The following is a 26638-nucleotide window of genomic DNA, read 5'->3' as shown; positions in this document are numbered from 1 at the left end:
TTAGGCCGGGACAATTCCCTGACCGGGAGGATGTTCCCTTTCCCAAATCTTATAGCAGCCTGTCTGATCACTCCCTTCTCTTCCCCACTGAAGATGTCTAGTATATACATTAATTCCATCCACATGTATATGCTAGGTCCAGGGAACTGATTTAATTGTTTCGCCAGTCCAAGGGGGTCCTCTACCAAGCGCTTCATATTACGCTTGAAGTTTCTAACTTCAGTGCTTGTTGAAGGAGCATTTGACATATTTAATATGTCCTGGACCCATGGAGACCTCCCTAAGGGGAAACAGGCTGCTCTGAGGGAATGGGGAAGTTCTTCAGGTCTTGCTTACATTGTTTGAATTCCTTTCTTAATTTAGATAAGTTGCCAGCAGCGACATAGGTGTCATGGGGGAGGGTACTGGTGGGGTATTTCCTAGGTGTTCCTGGCCTCTTCTGTCTGTACTGTCCATCTGCAGTGCCTCTGCCCAGTTGGCCGCTGGCTGGCCAGGGCTAAGGCAGTGGGAGACAGGACAGAGGGTCCCAGGCCTTATCTTTTTCTTTTATTACAGGGAAGAGACCTGTGGATCTGCTGGTAGGTGGTGATCAGCAGAGAGCATATTCCCTCTCTTCCTCAAAGGCTGATGCCTGGCCCTGGCTGTTGTGGCCCAGTGGACTGAGCGCCAGCCCAAGAACCAAGTGTCACTGGTCCAACTCCCAGTCAGGACACACGACCAGGCCACATGCCAGGTCCCCAACTAGGGGCACGAGCGAGAGGCAACCACACAGCGATGCCCCTCTCTTCTCTCTCCAAAAACAAACAAACAAACAAACAATCCAAAAAAGCTGAACACACATATAAGACCAGGGCTTAACAAACCCAACATTCATCACACCCAAATCGAGGCTAGAAGACAGATTTCCCCTAAATGGGTTCCTGTGGCCAAAGGAAACAACAATAATTTGCCATTGGCTGGTTTTCCTTACTTTTGGTCCGGGGATCCTTTCCCCAGTGCTCTAACATTCTCCCTAATGGACTGTTGGGTGGAATGTTTTTGGGGCCTTTCTTTGCCCCACCCCTAGGCCTAGAATTTCTATTTCCCATCCTCAGCCGATTCCCGTGGCTGAATCCGGTTGTGTTCTCAACCTAACGGACCCAGGGGAGGGGCACTCCGGCCGTTTCCTTCACGGGACAGCGGACCCAGTGGAGAGGCACTCCACACTCGTACCAGCCACACACACAACTTGTACCAGCCACACACACAACTCGTACCTGCCACACACAACTCGTACCAGCCACACGCACAATCAGCTTCCCGAGGATGCTCAACCACCAAGAGAGTACTTAAGTCCAATTTTCCTACCTTGGCCCGTGCACGAGATTGCCTGGTTGCCGCGGTGTTTGCTTTTGTTTCCCCGCAGCATCGATCCACTGCTGTCCCAACAAGAAGTCTCGGGTCGTTTCCAGACACTGAGGCGGGTGGGCCCTGGGTCAAGCGGGCCACCCAAAAGCGGGTAGGACGGGTCTCCCTGCCTTGGCTCAGAGCCCCTTCCCGCACACAGGCAGAGGATCCCAGACGAGTCCCCAAATTGTGAGAAACGCTCACTATAAAAACTGGGACACAGGACTTGAGCAGTAAAGCAAGGCCTTTATTCACGAGTCTGCAGAGCCAGGCGCACCCTCACAGCCAGGAGAATGTGCGCGCCAAGTAGACAAAGGAAACTGGTTTTATAGTCTTAGCTTCCCAACCCTGAAATTGCCACCCTACAGTGATTATCTTCTCCACCCTAAAATTGCCACCCTAAAGTGATTATCTTCCTTGCCCTAAAGTGAGAGTGATTAGCTTCCCTGCCCTAATGCAATTAGCTCCCCCTCCCCTCTCCTTCTTCCCCATTTCTCCATTACTGGTTACTCCGGAGTTACAATCTAACACGGTTATCTAAATGCCCCTTCTGTGGTTTGTAGATATGCCAGTGCTGTCAGCTCCCTTCTCAGAGTTCCTCTAATTACATTTGCCCTTTGTTACTAATGACTTTTTACTGGTTTGGGAGTCACTATGTCCTTGTTTCTAACAATAGTAGATCTATCTAATACATAAAAACACAAACAGACAGCCAAACTAGGGAGACAAGGAAATAGGCTCCCAATAAAAGAACAGGAGGAATCTCCAGAAAAAGAGCTAAGTAATATGTAGGCAAGCAATATATTAGATATTGAGTTCAAAGTAATGGTTATAAGGATGCACAAGAAACTTAGTGAGAAGTAAAACAGCATAAACAAAGGACATAGAAACCATGAAAAAGGACCTGTTGGAAATGAGGAATAGCATATCTGATATCAAGAATATACTAGAAGGAATAAAAAGTAGGTTGGGTTAAGTAGAGGATTGTTTCAACAACTTGGTAGACAAGGCAGATAAAACACCAAATCAAACCAGCAAAGAAACAAACAGAAAAGGTTTTAAAAGAATGAATATAGCTTAAGGAAACTTTCAGACAACATGAAATGTAACAACATTCTCATCATAGGGGTACCAAAAATAGGAGCAAGCGATAAAGAGCCTGTTTGAAGAAATAATGGCAGGAAATTTCCCTCACCTAGTGATGGAAAGAGTTACAGATATTCAGGAAGTACAAAGAGTTCCAATCAAGAAGAACCCAAAGAGACCCACACTAAGACACATCATAATTAAAGTGTCAATGTTTAAAGAGAGAATCTTAAAGGCTGCAAAAGAGAGACAGTTAGTTGCCTACAAGGAAATTCTGATAAGACTATCAGCTGATTTCTCAACAGAAACACTTCAGGCCAGAAGGGCTTAGCATGAAGTATTCAAAGTGATGAAAAGCAAGGACATGAAATGAAAACTATTCTATCCATCAAGGATATCATTTAAAATTGAAGGTGAAATAAAGAGTTTCCCTGACAAAAAAAGGCTAAAGGAGTTTATTACCACCAAACCAATATTGCAAGAAATGTCTTTTAACTGCTTTAAGAAAAAGAAGAAACAGAGAGGAAGGAGCATAGTTATAAAGCAAAAAAATGGCATTAACTAAGTACCTATTAATAATAATTTTAAATGCAAATGCATTAAATGTCCCAATCAAAATATATAGATTAGCTAAATGGATAAGAAAACATGACCTATATATATGCTGACTGCAAGTGATACACCTCAGAACTAAAGATTCACATAGGCTGAAAGAAAAGGGATGGAAAAAATATTCCATTCAAATGGAAATGAAAAAAAATGCTGTGGTAGCAATAATTATATCTGACAAGACAGACTTCAAAACAAAGGCCATAATAAGGGACAAAGAAGGTCACTACATAATACTGAAGGATTGATCCAACAAGAGCATTATAACCCTGGTAAACATATATTCACTCAATATAGGAGCACCTAAATATATAAAGAAAATCTTGGTGGATTGAGAGCAGTACAATCATAGTAGGGGATTTAAATACCCCACTGTCATCAATAGATAGATCAGCCAGACAAAAAAATCAACAAGTAGACAGTGACCTTAAATGACACACTAGATCAGATGGATTTAATTGATATTTACAGAACATTCCATTCCAAAGTAGCAGATTATACATTCTTCTTAAGTACACATGGAATATTCTCAAAGCTAGATCACATGTTAGGACACAAAATATGTCTTAACAAATTCAAGAAGAAAACATTATATCAAGGATCTTCTTGGATCATAATGGCAATGAACTAGAAATCGGCTACAATGAAAAAAAACCTCAAAGACTTTCAAACACATGGAAGCTAAATAGCATGTTATTAAACAATGAGTGAGTTGACAGTGAGATCAAGAAAAAAATAAAAAATTACCTGCAAACAAATGAAAATGAACATATAGCAAGCCAAAAATCTATGGGACACAGTGAAAGCCGTTCTGACAGGGAGGTTCATAGAATTACAGACCTACCTCAAGAAGCAAGAAAATTTTTAAATAAACAATTTAACCCAACGACTAAAGGAACTAGGAAAAGAACAATAAACAATGCCCAGAGTAAGTAGAATGAAGGAAAGAATAAAGATCAGAGAAGAAATAAATGACATAGAACAAAACAAAACAAAATAAAACAAAACAAACAAAGAAACAAACAAAAAAACTCAAGAGCTGGTTCTTTGAAAAGATAAACAAGACTGATGAACTTTTAACCAGATATCAAGAAAAAGAGATAGAGGACTCAAATGAATAAAATCATAAATGGAAGAGGAGAAGTAACAACTGGCATCACAGAAACAAAAGATTGTAAAAAAATACAATGAACAATTATATGCTATTAAATTGGACAACCTGGGTGAAATTGACAAATTCCTAGAAACATACAATCTTCTAAATCTCAATCAGGAAGAATCAGAAAACCTGAATAGACTGATAACAACAAATGAAACCAAAACAGTAATAAAAAAACTCCCAGCAAACAAAAGTCCTGAGCCAGATGGCTCCACAGGCAAATTTTACCAAACATTCAAAGAAGAACTAAATCTCTTTTTCTCAAACTATTCCAGAAAAAAAGGAGGAAAGACTTCTAAGCACTTTTTACAAGGCCAGCATTATTCTAATTCCAAAATCAGATAAAGACACTACAAACAAAGAAAATTATAGGCCAATATACCTCATGAAGAAAGATGCTAAAGTTCTCAATAAAATATTAGCAAGTCAGATCCAGCAATACGTTAAAAAGATCATACACCATGATCAAGTAGGATTTATTCTGGATTGCAAGGTAGTATTGTACAATATTCACAAATTAATCAATGTGATACAGCACATAAACAAAATGAAAGATAAAAATCATATGATAATATCAATAGATGCAGAAAAAGCATTTGATAAAATCCAGCACCCACTTCTGGTAAAAACTCTTAGCAAAGTGGGAATAGAGGGATCATACCTCAAAATAATAAAGGCTGTATATGAAAAACCTACAACCAACACCATACTCAATGTGCAAAAACTAAAAGCATTTCCCTTAAAATCTGGATAAGACAGGAATGTCTGCTTTCACCATTTTTATTCAACATAGTACAGGAAGTAAGCAGACAAGAAGAAGAAATAAAAGGCATCCAAATTGAAAAAGAGGAAGTAAAACTGTCATTATTCTCAGATGACATGGTAGTATACATAGAAAACCACAAAGACTCCATCAAAAAACCACTAGATTTAATAAATAAATTTGGCAACGTAGTAGGTTAAAAAGTTAATGTTCAGAAATAGTGGCATTTCTATATACCAATAATGAACAATCAGAAAGAGAAACAAAAAAATTATTCCATTTGCTATTGCAACAAAAACAAAAAATAAGGTACCTAGGAATAAACTTAACCAATGAAGTAAAAACCTGTAGTTGGAAAACTGTAAGACATTGAAGAAAGAAATTAAGGAAGATACAAATAAGTGAATTAGAAAAATTAACATCATTAAAATGTTCATACTACCCAAAGCAATGTATAAATTTAATACAATTCCTATTAAAACATCAATAACATATTTCATAGTTCTAGAACAAATATTCCAAAAATTTATATGGAACCACAAAAGATTCTGAATAGCATCTGCAATCTTGAGAAAGAAGAACGAAGGTTGAGGGATCACAATACCTGATATCAAATTATACTATAAAGCCATTGTTATCAAAACAGTATGGCAATGGCATAAGAACAGGCATATAGATCAGTGAAACAGAACAGAGAGCCCAGAAATCAGCCCACATGTTGATGGTCAATTAATATTTAACAAGGGAGGCAAGAGCATACAATGGAGTAGACAGTCTCTCAATAAATGGTTTTGGGAAAATTGGACAGGTACATGCAAATAAGTGAAAGTAGACCACCAACTTACACCATACACAAGAATAAAGTCAAAATGGATAAAGGACTTAAACGTGTCATGAAACCATAAAAATCCTAGAAGAAGACATAGACAGTAAAATTTCAGACATCTCTCATAGCAATATTTTTGCCAGTAAGTGTCTTAGAGCAAGGGAAATAAAGAAAAATATAAATAAATGAAACTACATCAAACTAAAAAGCTTCCGCACAGCAAAAGATACCATCAACAAAATGAAAAAGGAACCCACTATATGGGAGAACATATTTGCCAATGATACATCTGATAAGGAGTTGATTTCCAAAATATATAAAGAACTATACAACTCAACAACAGGAAGACAAACAACCCAATTGCAACATGGGTAAAGGACCTGAATAGACACTTCTCCAAAGAGGAAATACAGACAGCCAATAGACATCTTTAAAAAACACTCAATGTCACTAATCATCAGAGAGATGTAAATTAAAACCAATGAGATATCACCTCACACCTGCCAGAATGGCTACCATCCATAAATCAACAATCAACAAGCAGTGGGGAGAATGTGGAGAAAAGGGAATCTTCATACACTGTTGGTGGGAATGCAGACTGGGGTAGCCACAGTGGAAAATAGTATGAAGTTTCCTCAAAAAAATTACTTGCTTTATTATCTAGCAATTTCACAAAGAAGCCCAAAACACTAATTTGAAAAAATATATGCACCCATATATTCACTGCAGCATTATTTATGATAGCCAAGCTATGGAAGCAACCCAAGTGCCCTTTAATAGGCAAGTGTATAAAAATGGTACATATATATAATAAAATATTACTTGGCCATAAAAAGAATGAAATCTTAACATTTGCCATAGCATGGATGGAGCTAGAGGGTATTATGCTAAGTGAAATGACTCAGAGAAAGACAGATGCCATATGATTTCACTTATGTGTGCACTCTAACAAACAATATAATCAAACAAACAAAACAAAAACAGACTCCTAGATAGATACAGAGAACAGATCGATGGTTGCCAGAGGGGAGGGGGTTTGGAAACTGGGTGAAAAAGGTTGAAGGATTGAACAGATTGGTAGTTACAAAATAGTCATGAGGATGTAAAGTACATAATAGGAAATATAGCCAATAATATTGTAATAACCGTGTATGGGGACTGTTTGGTACTGGAAATATCAGTTGGGAACACTTTGTAAAGTATATGGTTGTCTAACCACTATGCTGTACACCAGAAACTACTATAAAATAATATTAAATATATGCTATAATTGAAAAAAAATTATTAATTTTTAAAATCTTATCTGAAGAAATCAAAATAAAAATGTATTATGACTAAGTCATATGCAGTATATTTTGTTTAATATAAAATCTATTAAAAATTTAAATATAATTTTCTTAATATTTTTTCTTCTTTTTAAAGGTTATTTAGTTATTTATTTTTAGAAAGCAGGAAAGGGAGGGAAAAAGAGAGGGAGAGAAACATCAGTGTGTGAGAGAAAAAATCAGTTGCCTCTCACATGCCCCAACCTGGGGACCTGGCCTGCACGTACCCTGGCATGTACCCTGACTAGGAATCAAACCAGTGACCTTTCAGATCACAGGCTGGAAGTCAATCTACTGAACCATACCAGCAAGGGCTAATTTTCTTAATATTGATGAAATAAAAATAAATGCTTAATTAAATAGAAAAATCACAATTAGAAAGAACAAATCTGGTAATTTGAATTGTTAATTTTATAAATAAGTTATTAACATAAAATGTAAGACTGTAGGATTCATATATTATTGTCATCCATTGTTGGTTTTAGAGACTTAGTTCAAGTAGAATTTATAGTTCAATTGATGGATTCATTTACTAATCTTGTTTTAGGATTCATTTACTAATTTTGTTTTAGTCTCTGTTCATTACCTAATTTATACTGTGAAGAGCTGAATTCAAAGTTCATGTCTAATTTAAATAGAAAAATTGCATGTTTAAGTATACTTAATAAAAATGCTTAATTCACTATGATACAGCAAAATCTACCTCATGTAGTTAAAAAAAGTTAGCAAAAATGTTCCAGGAACCATGGTTTGGAATGCCCCAAACATACAGCTATGTACACAGCTATAAGAAAACACATTTATTTTTTACCTGATCTCAAATGACTTACCTATGCCTTGCAGGAAATTCATAAAATATACAAAAGCAATAAAGAAGAAAAGTCACATATAATCCTATCACTTAGACATAAATTTCGGTTGTACCATATTCAAAAAAATTCAACAAATATTTGACCTACTATGTGCCAGGTCTGGTTTTAAGCACTGGGACTGCTTGTGACCCAGGGAAATGGGAAGAACCTCAATGTAGTTAGTCTCCTTCCTCCTGAAGGAATGATAGCCCCTACCCACTGGGTGTGGGACATAGCTTGTAAAATCCGCTTTTGAGGCTGAACTACATTACACACGAAATAGCCATATGTATGATGTTTCACGAACCTAGGTGACCATGCACAGCCCTATTTAGAACACACACTGTAAATTCTAAGAACACAATACCAACATAACTTTTTCCAATGGCTTTCATCTTTTCTTGAGCAAGAAAAGCTAAAGACCATAGAAATTTTGACAGAATGTTATTTGTTAATTAACTTATTGTTGTCCCACCCACCCCCATTGTTCTCTCCCCACCCCACCCACCCCATTTCTTCTCCCACAGTCAATCTTCACCCTGTTGTCCATATCCATGAGTCATTCATACTAGTTCCTTGACTAAACCCTTCCCCTTTTTTCCCCCTTCTCCCCCTCCTCCTCCCCTCTGGTCACTGTCAGTCTGTTTCCTGTTGACAGAATTTAAAGTTCTGCCTTGCTTCAAAGAAACCTGAAGTACAAACCAAACTCAAAACATAAACAATTGGGTGACCATTCTTATTTAAAAAGTGATCTTCTTTACCAAAGAATTTGCTTCAATCACTTTTTAATTTTACTACATTAATTGATTGGGGACTACTATGACTTCTTTTCATTTAGTACTACAGTGCCTTTAAATTTTCAATTTAATTTACCAGAAATTCATCTGAAGTATAAATTTATGAGAACACATTAACTGTATCCACCAATAAACATCTCACATTTTGGCTTCAGCATGAGTCTGTGGAAGAATCTGGCTCAGTGACTTAGCAATGTTGTTCCTGCTAACATTAGTTCCACTAGATGCAACTCAATAGATGGGGCTTCAAAACTTTGCTAAAATTGCATTCGTTTGCAGAATAGCTATAGTTGTGTTAAGATTCATGTCTTCTATAATAGCTTCTAATATTAAATTTTAAATATCCTAAATTGATTTAGGTTTCTTGATAGGTTCTCAGATGGGTCTTTTCCTTGTCATCTATTCTCCTGTGCCCCATGTCATTATTGGTACCAAAATCACTTCAGGGACTTCTTCAAAAATCAAAAATATAAGAACATAAAAGTCTAAAATGTGTCTGTCACCTTGCAGGCTCATTCTCCAAGGACATTTTCTTCTGGTATATATTTAATAAAATAAAAGACATACTGTTCAGCAATTGCCACTTTGACATATTCTATTTAAGGATTGATTACATTTTCTAACATTTGTGAGTGATATTAATATTCAAGAAAGAATCACAAGGGACCATCTGGAGTTGGACAGAAAGCAAGTATTCAATGAATGATTTGCAGAATGACTGCCCAAGAGTTTTATATGTTGTTGGTGAGAGTGTAAATTGGTAGAACCTTCCTGGAAAGCAATTTTTCATTCTGTGATCTGATTTATTAATTCCTTCTGGGAATTTATCATAAGGAAATAATAAGAGATATAAAGATGTTTGTGTAAAGATGCTTACCATAGCAACTGGTATAATGGTGAAAATTAGGAGATTAGTTAAATAAAATTTTACACCCATAATAATGCTGTGGTAGAGATTGCTGGCTGCCCAATATCCATTCTCCTCTTATTTGTCATTAACAAGACCCTACATTATTGTGGCCAGCAATGTGCTTAGCTTAAATTAATACATTTCACAGTCTTCCTTGAAGATAAGGATGGCCGGTGAGATATATAAGCAGAAGTCCTTGGGTGGGACTTCCAGTTGCCTGGAATGCTGCCTGGAGCCAGCTGTCTTGATAACTGACATTATGGCTTGAGTTTCAACAGCCATTTGGGGAGAGTGAGAGCAAAGCCAGGAGAATTACAGTGACTGCAATTCTGACAATCTTGAAGCACTGCAACAAAGCTATCAACTGCCACCTTCCAGATGTCTCATTATATGAGAAAAGTTAAACCATTATATGTTTATGCTAGGCAAACTCTGTCCATAGCAGCTGAACACAATTCCTGACACAGATGAAACATTTTGCAACCATTTAAAATTATCTTTCTGAAAAATGGAATGTAATATTAAATGAGAAAGCCAGAATACAAAACTCTATATGTAGTATGTTCTATTTTGTTCTTAAATTATACATACACATTATTTGTGAATGAAAAATACTAAAATATATTAAAATGTTAGTAGTGGCTGTCTCAAGATTGTGGGTTATTTATTACTCTGATGATTTACACTTCTCTATGCTTTCTAAATTTTCAACATTGAGAATTTTATTTTATGTTTTTAAATTTATTTTATTTTATTGTTGTTCAATTACAATTGTCCCAATTTTTCCCCTGTTGCTCCCCCCTGTCCCCTTCCCTGCTCCCACAATTTCCACCCTTGCCCAACACACACACATGATTTGGTGAGAATATAAATTGTTTACATCTACACTTTTTAAAAAGCAACAAGTGAACATGGATGAAAAGCTTTTACAGTTTTCATAGTCTTTAAATCTATTTCTACTTTGACCTATCTCTCTTGGTAAAATAATATGAAATCAGACAAAGAATTATGCCTACTGATGTCTGCTACAATATCATTTTTGATACTGAAATAATGGAAACACTAAATATCCAATTTTAGGAAAGTTTATAAGTAAATAAAAAGGGTATACCATCCTATATTGTGAATACTTAGAAAGCAAGATTAAGTAAGAGAGAAGTTTTTAAACTAGTTTTAGAGTCATTTCCATATCCCTAAATCTCCTCTCTCCTCACCCACTGAAGCAATGATGGGTATCAATGGCATGAAGAGGTACCCTTTGATCTGGAAGACATTTCTAACTACAACTGAAATTCGATTTTTATCTGAGTCTACAGCAAGAGAATAGCTTTGTTGAGAAAGGAAAACGGTTTTTCTAAATTTTGTTTATGTGTTAAGAGCCAAGACTGAGAGGGTTGGTTTTTCGGGTTGTGCCTGTGTGCCATGGCAGCAAGACCCCACCTCTGGCTGCCTAGGAGGAAGGCACTGTGTGCTGGATAGCACTTCCCACTTAGAGGAAGCAGCAGCTACTTCTTGTGCTCTGCCTTCATGCTCTTGGCTCAGTCCTGATTCGGTGGAGGCTGTGTGGAGGTTTCTATGCATGATGACAGCCCCATCCAGGTGCCCACTTTTCATCTTTCCATTTTTCTGCAGCCAGCTGGGCAAGTGGGTTAGACACACTCAACTGATGGAGGACGGAAGTCAGTGGGTAAATGTTTCAGACTCCCATCCTTTGGAGGAATTCTACTCAGTTTCTCAGAAGCTTGCAGTGGATTGAGCCCCAGTCACCTCCAGCAGCAACTGGCTCAATAGCATACATTGTTTTAGCTTTTCCTTCTCATTTCTGTACTCTGTTTCCTAGTATCACTTTCTAAATAAATAACCTACATCTCAGGCTCTACTTCTAGGGCAAACCAACCAGGATAGATCAAGTGAGGGAGGAAAGAAGAGAAAGAGAAGTACCAATCTCATTTATCCAACTCTGGGAACTGAAAAACATTCAGAGGAGTAACCAATTTCCCCTGGAATAGTAGAGCAATATTAAAAAAAAAATTGAATAGAATAAAAATGTACCAGAATGGATAGCATGTAGCAAGGGTGAGTATTGTTTTATAAAACTTCTGTTTCAGGGGTCCATGTGTGTTAGTCTAGGATCACAATGTATAATGTACTTTTCCCCTCTGGATTGCAGTTTAGAAAAGCTGTAAAGCCACTGATCAAGGGGATACCACATGAATCCAAAGAGTCCCTGCTCTTCTGCAGCAAAATCACCTAGATATTTATGAAAAACTTTTAATTACATGAAAAACCACTTACAAACCATTATCAAGATTGGGACTAGGAATGGTGAGAAAAAATTATAAAATGTTGAATACAGTATAACTTCAACTATGAAAGAGAAAAACTATGAAGAAAAAGAATAGTCATTTCCAACTTTATCCAGTGGGATAAATTCTTAAAACACTATTAGTAATGAAAAGGCATGTACTTTAAAATGAGTGTTCTCACATGAAATAAGGGAAAAGCAGGAGGTATAGGGCAGGGACTCTGTGGGTCTTATTCCACAGTGCCTAGAATTGTGTTTGTTACACAAAAGGGAAGAACTATTTGTTGGATGAAAGAATGAAAGTTAAAGGATACATGTTCACAGAGTTTAGTCTTAGAAGCACACAGCCTTACCTGGCCCCAGGGGGGAGGGGGGAGGCTGAGAGATGGCCCTGTTTCATGTGGCTACAGGAGCTGTATACCCTCCAGCGTTGGCACTTCAGACATTGCAGTTGGCACAGATCCTGCTGTCATCATACATTCAGAAGACAATTCTGTATGTCTACATTGAAAAAGGTGTTCATTTTTTCACTGCTTTATTGAAAAAAAGTGTAAATTAATTGTTAATAGATTGAGTGAAACTCATGTATGACAAAATATTAATCATGACTTCTTGTAGATAATGGGGTGACAGGAGGCACCAATATAAGTAAGGCTCTAAGGGGCAAACCTTGTGCTAAACTCTCTGTCTTCTAGACCTGCATTTTATTCTCTCCACAGGCCATCAAACAAATATTGTTATTCTTTTATGACAGGAGGAAATGCTTACTATAAATAATAGTTAATAGTTATTGTAAAATAACTATGTACCAAAAATAATGCTGAAAGCTATAATGTATAATCTCATTTAATTCTCACAATAATCCTATGAAAGAAGTATATTTATTTTCCCATCTTACAGATGAGGAAGTGAGACTTCAGAAAGGCTACTTGTGAGGAAAGAATGAACACAGCAGGTATAGTTGCTAACTCTTTGCTATCTGCAAGCGAACCATGATTAACCCTTGGTCATTCTGGGAATATGGCCCTTGAAGAGTTCTTTTTTAGTAATTAATGATTTAGTTGCAATATATACATCTAGAGCAATGGACCATGTCCTGCTGGCTTGTCAGGTTGCTTTGCACCAACATTAAGACTGATAATGTGCACCTGGTTTTATTATTGGGTCCAGAGTTTTGGCTGCCATTGCAGATTTTGTAGCAGGATATGCCTATACTACTAACCCCAATGAAAAGGCCAGAGTCTTCCCTGGACAGAGATACTCCATATACATCCTAGTGCTTCTCTGCCAGAGAGAAAGTATATCGTGTGTGGGCCCAGGTGAGGAAGAGCACTGGGAGCCTGCCTGAACTCTGGACTTTAAAGATACACATCTTGCTTCTGATACTTTTGCTCTGTGCTTGTTTGCTACCAAAAATCCTACTACAAACTGTTATTAGATTTGTAAGTTTTTACTTAGTGAAACACTACCCAAGACCATGCAATTAGAAGGAGGTAGAAACAGAATTCTAGGCCAGGCAGCCTGAGTTCCAGGCTTGATCTCCTAACCATCATGTACCACCACCATATAGCTAGCATACGTAGGTACTACACTAAAACTGGTGCTTTTATTATTATGATGCTTATTGAACTTCTTTTGTTTTGAAAATCTTCTTTGATGAACACACATTACGTGATAATCAAAGGGAGAAAAAGCTTGGAAATGTCCATGGTTAAGAGACAGGAAGAAGAGGAGTCAGAAAGGAAATTGACTCTAAGGAATTTAGGGTGGTACAGTATAATAAAGTACAGGAGCAGTCAGGTTAAGTATAAGGCAGTTTTACAGGAGAATATCTTCTCAATCTGGGGTAGGCAAAGATTTATTGGATAGTGCATACAAAATACAAGTTACAAAAGGAAAAACTGGTATTTCAGGCCTCATCAACATTAAAAATATCTGCTATGTAAAAACATTAAGTAATTGGAAAGGCAACTCATACATTGGACAAAAATATTTGTAGTAATATTATATATGAGAGAGGACTGAAATCAAGTACATAAAGAATTCCCACAACTTAATAAAAAAATCTTAGAAGTAAAATATTTGAATAAATACTTCACAGAAGAAGATGTACAAATCTAATATGGAGGTGGAGTAGATGAATATTAAACTCAGCTCCTCCCCAGACCAAACTGGAATTACAACTAAAATATAAAACAGTCAACCTGAATAAGCAAGAAGACCAGCTGAACAGACGTCTTATAATGAAGGATTTACAGAAGCCACACAGAGACTTGTAAAAAGGGCTGGGATGGAAAAATAGCTGGTCCTGTTTCCATGGGCTATGACTGAGATTCCAGAGGGCTAGCTTAGTTGCAGTTCCCTCCTGAGAAGCATGGGGTCTCAACCTCAAACTAGGCTCCCCAGCTGAGAGCACCAGGGCTGGGAGGAGGCACCCACATAATATCTGGCTGTGAAAATCATCTGAGATTCTGTCCTCCAGGGATAGAGAGAAGTCAGAAACCCAGGCCAATGCACACAATCTCATTCGCAGCCACTCAACCCTGGGCTCCAGTAGAGGGTGGGCAGACTGGACTAGATTTGCCTGAGGAGAAGCTGAGGTTTGTGGCTCTTGAGGGAAAGCTGAAGGACAGCCGCCAAGATCCCTGCACCAAATTTCTCTCCCACACTGCAGGGGTTGGAGCATTCCTCTTTCTATGGCATCAACTTGGGGAAATGAAATAGCCACACCCTCTGGACTCCCTGTCTGCCTCACTCTCACAACTCCTGCTACCCAGGTCTCTGCAGAATCTGGGACACATGCAGTTGTGTGGCCCTGGGGAGGGGGTCACTCCCCCAGTCTTCCCCCAAGTCTGACCAGCACCTCCCCCTCCTCAGAGATCCACTAGCCCCATTCTCCTGACTCCCAACTGCTCCGCCCTGTTGAGATCAAGTTTCTGGCAGAATCTGTGATAGACTGAGTTGGTGGCTCTAGGACAGGTGGCCATTTTTCCCTCACATGCTGGACTGGTGCATAGCAAAACTTGGTTTGTTTGGGCCTGATAAACTGCTGGCCTTACCCTGAGAACTCCTGGAAACTCTACCCCACCAAAAAGGTGTGTGAGCACCCAGTTGGTGGCAGCTAGATAGACTTGGTATATATACCCTGGGATGTTTGCTGAGTGACCTCGAACACTGTACTGGCACCAAGTCTGAACCTGTATTAATCTAATGAACACCACTCACTCCCACCTGGTGACTCAGAGAACCTACCTTACACAACTCGAGTACCACCAGAGGCTCTCTCAGTGACTGAGTTTAAGACAGCTAGCAGGCAGAGGTAGGTGAAGGCAGATTTCAGGGTGCATTGAGACTTTTGCAGACTTGCCCGAGGCCCAGTGATAATAAAAGCCAGTCTTGGTGCACAGCTTTGTCCTTCTGGTGCGCACCCAGACCCAGCAGAGCCAGCTACAAACTATGGATTGCTTTGTAACTCCTAATAGATTACCCAAACTAATCACAGACAGTGATTGATATTGACCCGCACCAGAGTTTTTCCCAGGAGGATCCAGAATCAACACACCACTTGCCAGTTTTAGACAACATCAGAGTAGGATCCCATTAGCTTTACAAGCAGCATATCCTAAGAAAAATCTTGTCAAGAACCAGAACCTACTAAGGCAAATTCCATTTCCTTTGGTCAGAACCTGCAATGCCACTTCTAAACTGTGGTTGGGGTTGATCCTCACATTCAGTCAGACTGAGGGTTGACCCAACACACAAATGGGCCGATAGCAATCAAGACTCAATTACACAGCAGTGTGAAGAGGAAGTGAGAATGACCCCTGGATTGACCAAAGCCTACGTGCTACTGCATCCCCGCATCCAGCTTGAACATCCCACCACCGTTGCTCTCATGCCCAAGAGAAAGGCTGAAGGGGATGCTAAAGGAGATAAAGCCAAGGTGAAGGACAAACCACAGAGAAGATCCACCAGGTTATCGGCTAAACCTGCTCCTCCAAAGCCAGAATCCAAGCCTAAAAAGGCCCCTGCAAAGAAGGGAGAGAAGGTACCCAAAGGGAAAAAGGGAAAAGCTGATGCTGGCAAGGATGGGAATAACCCTGCAGAAAATGGAGATGCCAAAACAGACCAGGCACAGACAGCTGAAGGTGCTGGAGATGCCAAGTGAAGCATGTGCATTTTTGATAACCATGTATTTTCGGTGACTGTACAGTTTGAAATACTATTTTTTATCAAGTTACATAAAAATGAAGTATTTTGTTTTACCTTTTTTTTTTTTTTAAGCTATGTTGTTAGCACACAGAACACTTTATTATTGTTTTCTAGGGGAAGGACATATAGCACTAATAGAGTGTCTCCAAAGCTGGACTGACATGGAAAAAACACCTTTCCCTTCTAGTTTTGAGAGACTGACTCTTGGTTCCTGGGAGGAGGAATCCCTTGGATGTTAACACACATTAGCCACCTTGGCACAAACACCTTGTGGTGTGGAAAAACTAAATTTCATTTTTATGTCCTTTTCTCTCTCTCTACTTTAAGCATAGACTTGACTCCCTTAAGCCCAGAAACCCATTGGGACCTGGCCACCCCCACAAAAAAATTTGGTTACCAGTATGTTGGGCAATCTGGACTTTCCAGTGTCACCACTGAGATAGCATCCCTCGAAAGAGCGGCAGTTACTTTTTTAGATTGTGGATCTACAGACTGATAATTCTGCCATTTTCATTTCATTTCCTAAAAGTCAGGGTTGGCTTGTGAAAACTTGTTAAACAACATGCCTAATGTGAAATGTCAACCCTCACTCTAAACTTTCCCTGTTCAGAGCATCAGATGAAGACTTCATTGGGTTTTATAGTGGCTTTCTTATTTTGGTAGTCCATTGAAAAAGGGAGTTTGGAAGTTGTTGTATATTGTTAACAATTGTCTGCTCATATCCTGCCTGAAATACCATGATTGTTTATGAAAAGTATCTTTAATAAGGCTGGATACAGTTTGAAAAAGAAAAAACAGACTCAATTACAGCAGGAGGACTCACATAACCCACACAAGAAACACTTCTGAAGCACCCAGCTCAGGTGAACAAAGAGACTATATCATAGGGTCCCACAGGATACCTATCACATAAGGCCACCCTACCAAGACTGGAAGACATAGCAGTTCTACCTAATGAACAGTAACAAACACAAAGAGGCAGCCAAAATGAGACCAAGAAGCATATCTCAAATGAAAGAATAAGAGAAATATCCAGAAAAAAGGTAAATGAATTGGAGGCAAGAAATTTATGTGATATAGAGTTCAAAAAAAAAAAAAATGATTTCAGGGATGCTCAGAGAAGTTAGTGAGAACTTTAATAGTATGAAAAAGGACAGAAACCATAAAAAATAGGGTCAGAAAAAGGAGATATAATGTCTGAAATGAAGTACACTAGAAAGAATAAGTAGTAGGTTAGATGAAGCAGAATGCTGAATTAGCAATTTGAAAGACAAGGTGGAGAACACAATCAGAGCTGCAAAAAGAAATTTAAATAATTTTAAATGAGGATAGTTTAAGGGAACTTTGGCACAACATGAAGCATAACAATATCTGCATCACAGGGGTAGCAGAGGGAGGAGAAAAAGAGAATGGGATCAAGAACCTATTTGAAGAAATAATGACTGAAACCTTTCCTAATCTGGTAAAGAGAAATTATACTTACGGTCAGTTATCACAGAGAGTCCCAGACAAGATAAACCCAAAGAGGCTCACACCAAGAAACATAATTAAAATGGCAAAGATTAAAGACAAAGAGAGAATTCTAAAAGCAGCAAGAGAAAGGCAGTTAGTTACATACAAGGAAGCTTTCATAAGAATGTCAGCTGATTTCTCAACAGAAACATTTCAGGCCAGAGGGTATTGGCACTAAATATGCAAAGTGAAAAAAAGCAAGTAAGACTAATTTACCCAGCAAAGCCATCATTTAAAATTGAAGAAGAAATAAACAGGTTTTCAGACAAGAAAAATCTTTTTTTTTTTTTTCAGATTTAATGTGTTTTATTGATTAAATTATTACATTTGTGCCAATTTCCCTTCCCTCTGCTCCCCTCCACCCGGTGGCCCCCCTCCCTCCAGTTGTCCCCCCCTTTTAGATTATGTCCATTAGTTGTGCATACAGTTCCTCCCAACCTCTCTCCGTCTATTCCATTCCCTCCTACCTTGATCCCCAATTCCTATATCATCTCCCTCCCTTTCCCCATTCCCCCTCCCTGTTGACCTCCCCCCAATATGCTTCCCGTACCCACAGTTCCTCTTCTACTCTCATTGCCTATTTAGTTTGCCTTTGTTTCATCTCCCTAGCTTCTGTTTTTTTTTTTTTAAACCAGTCCCTTTAACATCTCATATAACAGTGGTTTGGATCTAATGAACTCTTTCAGTTTTATTTTGTCCTGGAAACACTTTCTCTGTCCTTCTATTCTGAATGACAATTTCGCTGGATAGAGTATTCGTGGTTGTAGGTTTTGGATTTTCATTACTTTGAATATTTCTTGCCAGTCTCTTCTTGCCTGTAGGGTTTCCCTTGAGAAGTCAGCTGATAGTCTAATTGGGACCCCTTTGTACATAATTCTTTTCTTCTCTCTTGCTGCTTTTAAGATTCTCTCTTTATCTTTAATTTTTGACATTTTGATTATAATGTGTCTTGGAGTGGTTCTCCCTGGGTCCAGTCTCTTGGGAACTCTCCTTGCTTCCTGGACCTGCAGGTCTATTCCCTTCCCCAAGTCTGGGAAGTTCTCCTTTATTATATTTTCACTCAATTTTTCAAGTTCTAGTTCATCTTCCTCATTCTCTGGCAAACCAATGATTCTTATGTTGGGCCTTTTATAGCTGTCCCAGAGGTTTCTGATCCTTTCATTGTTGCTTCCCATTTCCTCTCGCTGCATTGGTTGACTGCTTGTTCCTTCTCCATATTCCAGTTTGTTGAAATGAACTCTGGATTTTATTTCCTTTCCTTCTGTCTCATATGCTGTTTTGTTCCTTTCGTTATGAAAGTTTTTCGCTTCTTTCATATCTTTTTCCTGCTCTTTTGTGAATTCTGTAAGCCACCTGATAACAATGGCCCAGAACTGAGCCTCTGACAGGTTTCTTATCTGTTCATCTGTCAGGTTCTCTATCTGCTGCCTGGTGAGTTGTGTTACCGGTATTTCTAAAGTTGCCTGCCTCATTTTGACAGATGCGTTTTGTTCTCTTGGGCTGGCTGTCGGGGGCAGTGCCTGTGTACGCGTCACAAATCAGCAACCGGCCGGCGCCTGCCTGTCCGCGACCTATTTCGCAGCTCTGTGGTGCTTTCTTTGGGGGCGGGGGTCCAAGATGGATTCACACAGTTATTCAGCTAGGAGACCAGGATCCGTCCTCCCGCCCCCCTGGGCCTCACTGTTCAAGGCGATGCGGCGGCCGCTCTCCCCAGCTCTGGAGTCGCGAACCAATTGATATTTCTCTCTCACATTGATGTTTCTCTCTCTTTCTCTGCCCCTTCCTCTCTCTCTAAAAGAATGAAAAAAAAAAGGAAAAGAAAAATAAAAGCTGGGGTAGCAATACTTATATCAGACAAAATAAACTTTAAAACAAAGGCTATAATAAGAGACAAGAAAGAACACTACATAGTGACAAAAAGATCAACCCAGCAAGAGGATATAACTCTTGTAAACATGTATGCACCCAACATAGGAACACCTAATATATAAAGCAAATCTGGATGGACATAAAGGGAGAGATCAACAGTAATAGAGTCATAATATGGGATTTTAACACCCATCAACATCAATGGATAAGTCTCCCAGACAGAAAATTAACAAGGAAACAGCAGCCTTACATGACACACTAGATCAGATGGATTTAATTGATATCTTGAGCATTTCACACAAAACAGAACATACGTTCTTTTCAAGTGCACATAGATTATTCTTAGGATTGACCACATACTAAGACATAAAAGGAGTCTCAATACATTTAAGAAGATTGACATCATATCAAGCATTTTACTGACCATAATGCTATGAAACTAGAAATCAATCATGAGAAAAAAACTGAAAAACATACGAACACATGGAAGCTAAATAACATGTTATTAAACAAAAAATGGGTTAACAACGAGGTCAAGGAAGAAATCGAAAGATACCTGGAAACAAATGAAATGAGAACATAACAACTCAAAACCTATGAGATACAGGGAAAGCAGACCTAAAAGGGAAATGGATAGCATTTATAGGCCTACCTCAAGAAATGGAGAAAAACTCAAATAAACACTCTAACTTTACACTTAAAGGAACTAGAAAAGAACAACAAACAAAGCCTGAATTGAGGAGAAGAAAGAAAATAATAAAGATCAGAGCAGAAAGAAGTTAGAGTAAAAAGCAAAACAAAACCAAAGAGCTGGTTCTTTGAAAAACTAAGCAAGGATTGACAAACCTTTAACCAGTCTCATCATGATAAAAGAGAGAGGACCCAGGTAAATAAAATCAGAAATGAAAGAAGTAAAAACTAACACCACAGAAATACAAAGAATTGCAAGAAAGTACAACTATATGCCAACAAATTAGATAATCCTGGTGAAATGGAAAAATTCCTAGAACATATAGTCTTCCAAAACTGAACAAAAAGATCAGAAAATCTGAACAGACTCATTACAACTAATGAAATTGAAACAGTGATAAAAAAAAAAACTCCAAAAAAACTTGAGACAGACAGTAACATGGATGAATCTCCAGAATATGATGTCAACACGCAAAAATGCCTACTATGTGATTATGTTCATAGAAAATTCATGTGGTCACCTTGGGATCTTTTGAAATGATTTGTTTTGATGAGTATTTGAGTATAGACACTTGCCAAAACTCAACAAACTATATGCTTAAAATGGGTGCATTTTATTAAATATGTTATACCTCAATATTATTAGGCAGTTTTATTGAAAGGGGAAGGATTGATATTTTCAAATGTTGCAGAAAGGCAGGGAGACGATAACTGGAAAATGGTCACTGGATTTGTCGATTGGCGGTGACTAGGAGTTTGAAGAGTACAATTCAATGGACTTGAGGGTCAGAAATGAAATTGTTGGGATGTGAGAAGGAAATACTTGACAAATCGGGCTGCTTTAGGTCCATAGAGCACTAGATGTTGGTTCACACATGGCATATGCTAATTGTAGTGCAATAGTTTCCAACCTGTTAAAAATCCCGAACGCAGAAATCTAATCAACCAACCGAGTATATTGTTTATTACAGATATTCAGTAACCTCAAGTAGAGGAATGTAAAGGTTCACTTCATCACTACAAGAGTACTTTTTAAAAATAAAACATTACCTTTTTAGCCTTCTCTAGGTTTCCCTATCCGTGCTCAGTAAAAAGCTTCCCCTTTGCTAACCTGTCAAGACTTCCTCTGACATGGCGTGGATTCCTCATCTGTCTTCTCATCATCCACAGTCCCTCTCCTCCAGTCCAAAGCTCTCCCCAACCTATGCTGTGTACTCCGCCACCACCCAGAACCGGGGGTTAGTCTTCAGTGTGGACCCCCAGTCATGCCCGTATTGCTGCCTTCCCTTTGCCTTCACTTAGCTGCTCGCAACCCCAACGCCACTTCCCCAACCTCTTTTCAATGCCCAAGTTGTCGAATGTCTCCAGCACATCAAACCTTTCAGCCACTGTCTCCTGATTATACTTTTCCACAATCTGGCTTCCTCTTCTGCTCCAGAAACCTGTGCCTTGCCAAATCCAATAGGATTCTGTAGACACACCCTCCCTCAGCTCTCTACAACATTTGACATTAGGGTCTAAGCATTTCCTCATGGGATGTCCCTCTGAGCTTCTGGGAAACTTTTCTCCCAGTTCCCATGCTAGTGTTCCAGTTTTCCTTCTCTTCCTCCACTAAATCTTCCTACCAATCAGTGTGGATGTTTCCTCAAATGTTCTGGAACATTCCCTCCACTCCCTCTCTCAGGGCAGCACTCCCCAAACTCTAATGTTCACGTGATTTACCTGGGAATCCCGTTAATACGTGGAATCTGATTCAGCAAGTCTGAGTTTCCGCATTTCTAATAAGCTCTGATGGCAGGCTGATGCTGCTGGTCCAGGGACTTGCTAAGGAGCAAGATCTCAGAGAACAGAACCTACAGCCAGGTTCAAACACTTTCCAATTCAACAACTCCAAATTTGGCTAGTCCACTGTAAAATGCTCATGGCTCACAATTTAAAAGTGACGAAGATGAACATTCAATGAGAATTACCCTTAACTTTATCATTTAATTTTTAAGCGAAAGCAGTTTTCTCAGTATATTAGAGATTAATAGAAAGTATAAGCCTCAAATATTACAGATGATTAAAGAGTTAGTTTTCCATTAGAAACAGATGTAATGAGAAGGTGAAATTAGGTGAGGAGGAGAGGGTTCTGCTGAATTTGCAGGCTAAAAGGCACCTGAAACAGGATAGTTTTTCCTAGAATATGTATTCATCACTAAGTGACAAAAAAAATTCAATCACTCTCAATTTCAGATAAACCAAACTTATATCCACTCACATATCATTGTCTAGTTGCATCCACCGCCTTTTTTCATAGACTGTGCTCTTCAACTAGCATTTGATTTTAGATTCATCCTCCCAGACCCATTCAGCTAAGCCAGTAATTCAACCTTGATGGGATGTCAATGATCACCCAGGAAGATAACAGTCACAGTCCTTCAGTGGCACAAAGCTTTGAAAGACTGGTTTCTTTCACCTGCTTTCCTCCTGTGTATTAGAAAGATTTCTCCCACAGTTGGAGAATTCATTCAATTGCATGATTTGGGCCTGGTGATTATGAGATACTGCAGCTGCACTTTGTTATTTAATCACCCATCAAGAAAAAAAAAGGCCATTTATTGCTCCTGATACTTCAGCAGTAGACAGACATTAGATTTCAAATTTTCCACGAGTCCACTAAAATTCTGCTCCAAAGGAAATAAGTTGGCACTAGAACACACAATATTTGTGAGCAATTTCTTAATGAAAAAGTCTTACCTACTGAAGATATTATTTCAGGCAACCAGAACATAAAGACTGAATTATAAAGCAATTTGTGTCAAGATGCAAGTAATAGCTACATAGGAATAGCAAATGTATTATTACTACTACTGAAATGAGTCAAAATTAATTTACAGTGACCATTTTCCTAAAGATGGAAAGAACCAGTGACCTTACTGTCATGAACGCCCCACAGAAGGCATTAGCATTTGTCAAATACTAAATGCAAATACTCTGATAAATAAGGTTGGAAGAGGTTAGAGAACAGAAATTTTCCTTTTGAATTAATCGAACAAAACCTGGCACCTCTTTGAGTTATCTGATTGAGAATAATTTATTGAAGACAAAGAGGAAGTCAGGTTTGAGCTTATAGTAACAGATGGGACACTTCTCTTTCTGTCCCTATATTCAGAACAATTCATCGAAGAGAGGTTCTAGGCTTGGGAGAGGCACTGTTTAACATACTTTTTCATCACTAAATCTTTGCTTGAGTCACACAATGACAAATCTACATTTTCATATTTCAGAGGCCAGAGTGTAAGAGCCGCAAATGTCCAAGTGTTGACTAGTCTGTGCGTCCTGTCACCAACAGTGAATCGCTGAGGCAGGCACTGTGCCATAGTGCGAGGCATGAGAAATGAAATAAAACACACCAGGATTCAAGTCTTGCCTAGGCTATTTGCCAGCTGTGTGATTCTAAATAATTTCCTTGGCCTCTTAGAGATTCTGTTAACACAAATCATTAGAATAATGAGGGTTAAACAACTTAACACACACAAAGCACTTAGTCCAGTCAATAAAGGGTTGCTGCTACTTGTTAGCAGGCTTACTTCAACACCATGCTGAAAATCTACCATGTTTCTCCACTATCTGTGGGATGAAGTCCAGCGTAGATAGACAGGTAACAACCTCCAAATTAGTTCAACATCCACCCCAAACTAGTTAACTCACTAACCACTGAGTATCCTTTGGGCTTTTCTGTTTGCTTATTTACTCATTCAATATTTATCAAATATTATTGAGTACCAGTTAAAAAACTGGTATTGGGATAAGTGCTGGAGTTTTAAAAGAGAAGTAAGACACAGTGCCTACCCGCAAAGTGGGTCTAATAGAAGAGATATAGCTATCTATACAAATATTTACAGTGCAATAGGAAGCTGCTGTAAAAAACAAAGTGCTAGGAGAGCACAAAGAAAGAAGCTTTAAATTTGGAGCTTTTCCTCCTTATCAATCTGTTCCTTCATTTCTATTATATAAATCTTATTCAACTTGTCAAAACCAAAAAATTTCAAACATTGATCTCTTCTTCAGACGCTTATCACGTGTTAGGGCATGCTTAGCCCCATGCTTAGTGTTGAGCAGCCATTAGAAATGGGGTTTTCTCAACTCTGAATTGATGCTCATTTATTACCTATCATATGTTCTCTTGTACATATTCTCAATTCTACCATCATGAAACTCTTTTTTCCAATTTTATCTTGTGTTCCTTGAAATCAGAATTGGGTCTTTTTGGGTGAATGCCCACAGTTGCTAACAAAGCAGAAGCAGATAGTAGATGATCAATAAATGTTTATTTGTTACTCCTAAGTCTAAATACCAAGTTAAGTTTGAGGTTCAAAGTAAATTCTACAGAATGTTTAAAATAACTAAATTGATTATATATTATGTATAACATAGGCTATTGGCAGTGGATAGCTGAGCAAAAAAGAGGTGATGGATTCTGGGTAAATACTAACAAACTCAGCTATATCTTTGCCATGATATTTTTTCATATATTATGATTGGGTTTCACTATTTGACATTGAGAATATTTTTTCTTAGTATGTGTGAATAAGATATTGTCATCAGAATGACATTCACGTTAATTTTCATCTTGAAAGAACTAATACAAATATTCCCAGGCAAATGCCACTATGATAATTCAAATTCTTGGTCAATTTTTTTATGCATTGTAATAAAACTATTTCTATTTTTGCTTTATACTCCCACTTTTATTTTATTAAAATTATTTTCATTGGGATCAGTTCTTCTTTATGTCAACAGAGGTTTGACTAATCATTGAAGTTTTTGTTCATATCAAACTTTATCAATTATATTTTTGCCACTCTGGGTTTTCTTTTGTTGCCCTCATTTTTACTAATCCCAATTTTATCTGGGTCAAACTGGACAGATCTAAATATTATTAAGATGGTCTAATATCTGGAGTTTTATTTTGTGTTGATAATTTCAATATGTCTAATTTTCCATGTCAATTTTTAGTTTTCAATCACCAGGAAGATAAATTCTCATCAAGTTTTGCACTTTTGAAATAAATTTCATTTGTGAGCAACATTAGCCATTGTCAGTTGATTATTTCTCACAAGTCTAATGTCCGCTAATGATTTGATCAAATTTGTCCTTGGGGTGAAAATAGCAGAGTCCAAATGGTACTGTTAGTGAAGAAGGATCGCAATTTCCTGCTTCTGAAGTGACACACTACAGATGCAATAGCTTTTCTTTCTACTCTTATAATACAAATAGCCCCTGGAAGAATAAGACATTAAAATATTAATTAGTGAGAGGTGAGTAATCGAGAGTATATAATCTGCAGGACTGCCAGGGTTCAAACTCCATTTCTACCATTTACTAGCTGTGTGAATTTTGACAGGTTACTTACTAATTTGTGCCTTAGTATCCTCATTTTAAAAATAACATTGTGTGAGAATTAAATGAGTTAACACTTGGCACATAATGACAAGTCAATGGAAGTTAGATTCCATTATTACCATTAGTAATAATATTCCCCAAATATACTGTTTCATATCTTTGTCCAACTGTGCCTCAATTTTCTCTTCTGAAAAATGGGACTATTAACAGTACCTACCTCATAGGGTTGCTGTGCAATCTGAATGTGTTAAGCAAGTGCTTAGAACAATGCCTAGCACAGGGTTAAGTGCTAAATGACAGCTATGTTAGCTGGTTCTATTTTTTTCACCTTAGAGTAAATGAGTTTATAGCATCCTAATAGCCTAGCCTAAAGAGCTAGTTTCCATAGAGAACATTATAGGAGCAACACAAGGACCCTTGGGCTCTGAGGCTGAAGGGTGTCACCAACAAGTATAAAAATATATTACAAGCAAAAGGGAACTGTGCAGCTATTTAAAATAATAATCTGCAATAATGTGAGCTCCATGAGAGTAGAGATTTTTGTCCTTTTTGTTCTCTGCTATGTATCCACACCTAGAACAGTGCCTGGCACATCTTAGACAGTCAATAAATATTTGTTGAAGGAATTATTAAATGAATGAGTGACTACAAAGACTGTGTGGCAATGTTGAAAGTATTTATTATGTGTTAATTAAGTAAATAATGAGATAAAAAATTGCACTATGATCACAACTTAGGAGAAATCTATATGTTTATGGTAAAGACTAGAAAGTAATGTGTAGAACTGAAAATGTATTGTTATAATGTCTGCAATATTGTTATATTGTCTTTTTATAAGGTGAAACAATGAAGGTAAAGGCAAAAAGTTCCCAAAGAAAAATTACAGCCATATCATAACTTTATATAACATGGGGCACCACACCATTATCCCTTTAGTTTTGAGAAATCTA

General features: G+C 38.1%; 1 pseudogene; it reads left to right on the top strand.

Annotated features, from left to right (window-relative positions):
* The first annotated feature begins 15912 nt into the window (after positions 1 to 15912).
* Positions 15913 to 16185, top strand: LOC150021229 (non-histone chromosomal protein HMG-17 pseudogene; annotated as a pseudogene).
* Positions 16186 to 26638: the final 10453 nt, after the last annotated feature.

This window comes from Furipterus horrens, unplaced genomic scaffold (assembly GCF_987537825.1).
Source record: "Furipterus horrens unplaced genomic scaffold, mFurHor1.1.pri manual_scaffold_1, whole genome shotgun sequence".
Taxonomy (NCBI): domain Eukaryota; kingdom Metazoa; phylum Chordata; class Mammalia; order Chiroptera; family Furipteridae; genus Furipterus; species Furipterus horrens.
The sequence above is the reverse complement of the archived record's forward strand: the minus strand, read 5'-3'. Positions and strand labels throughout refer to the sequence as shown.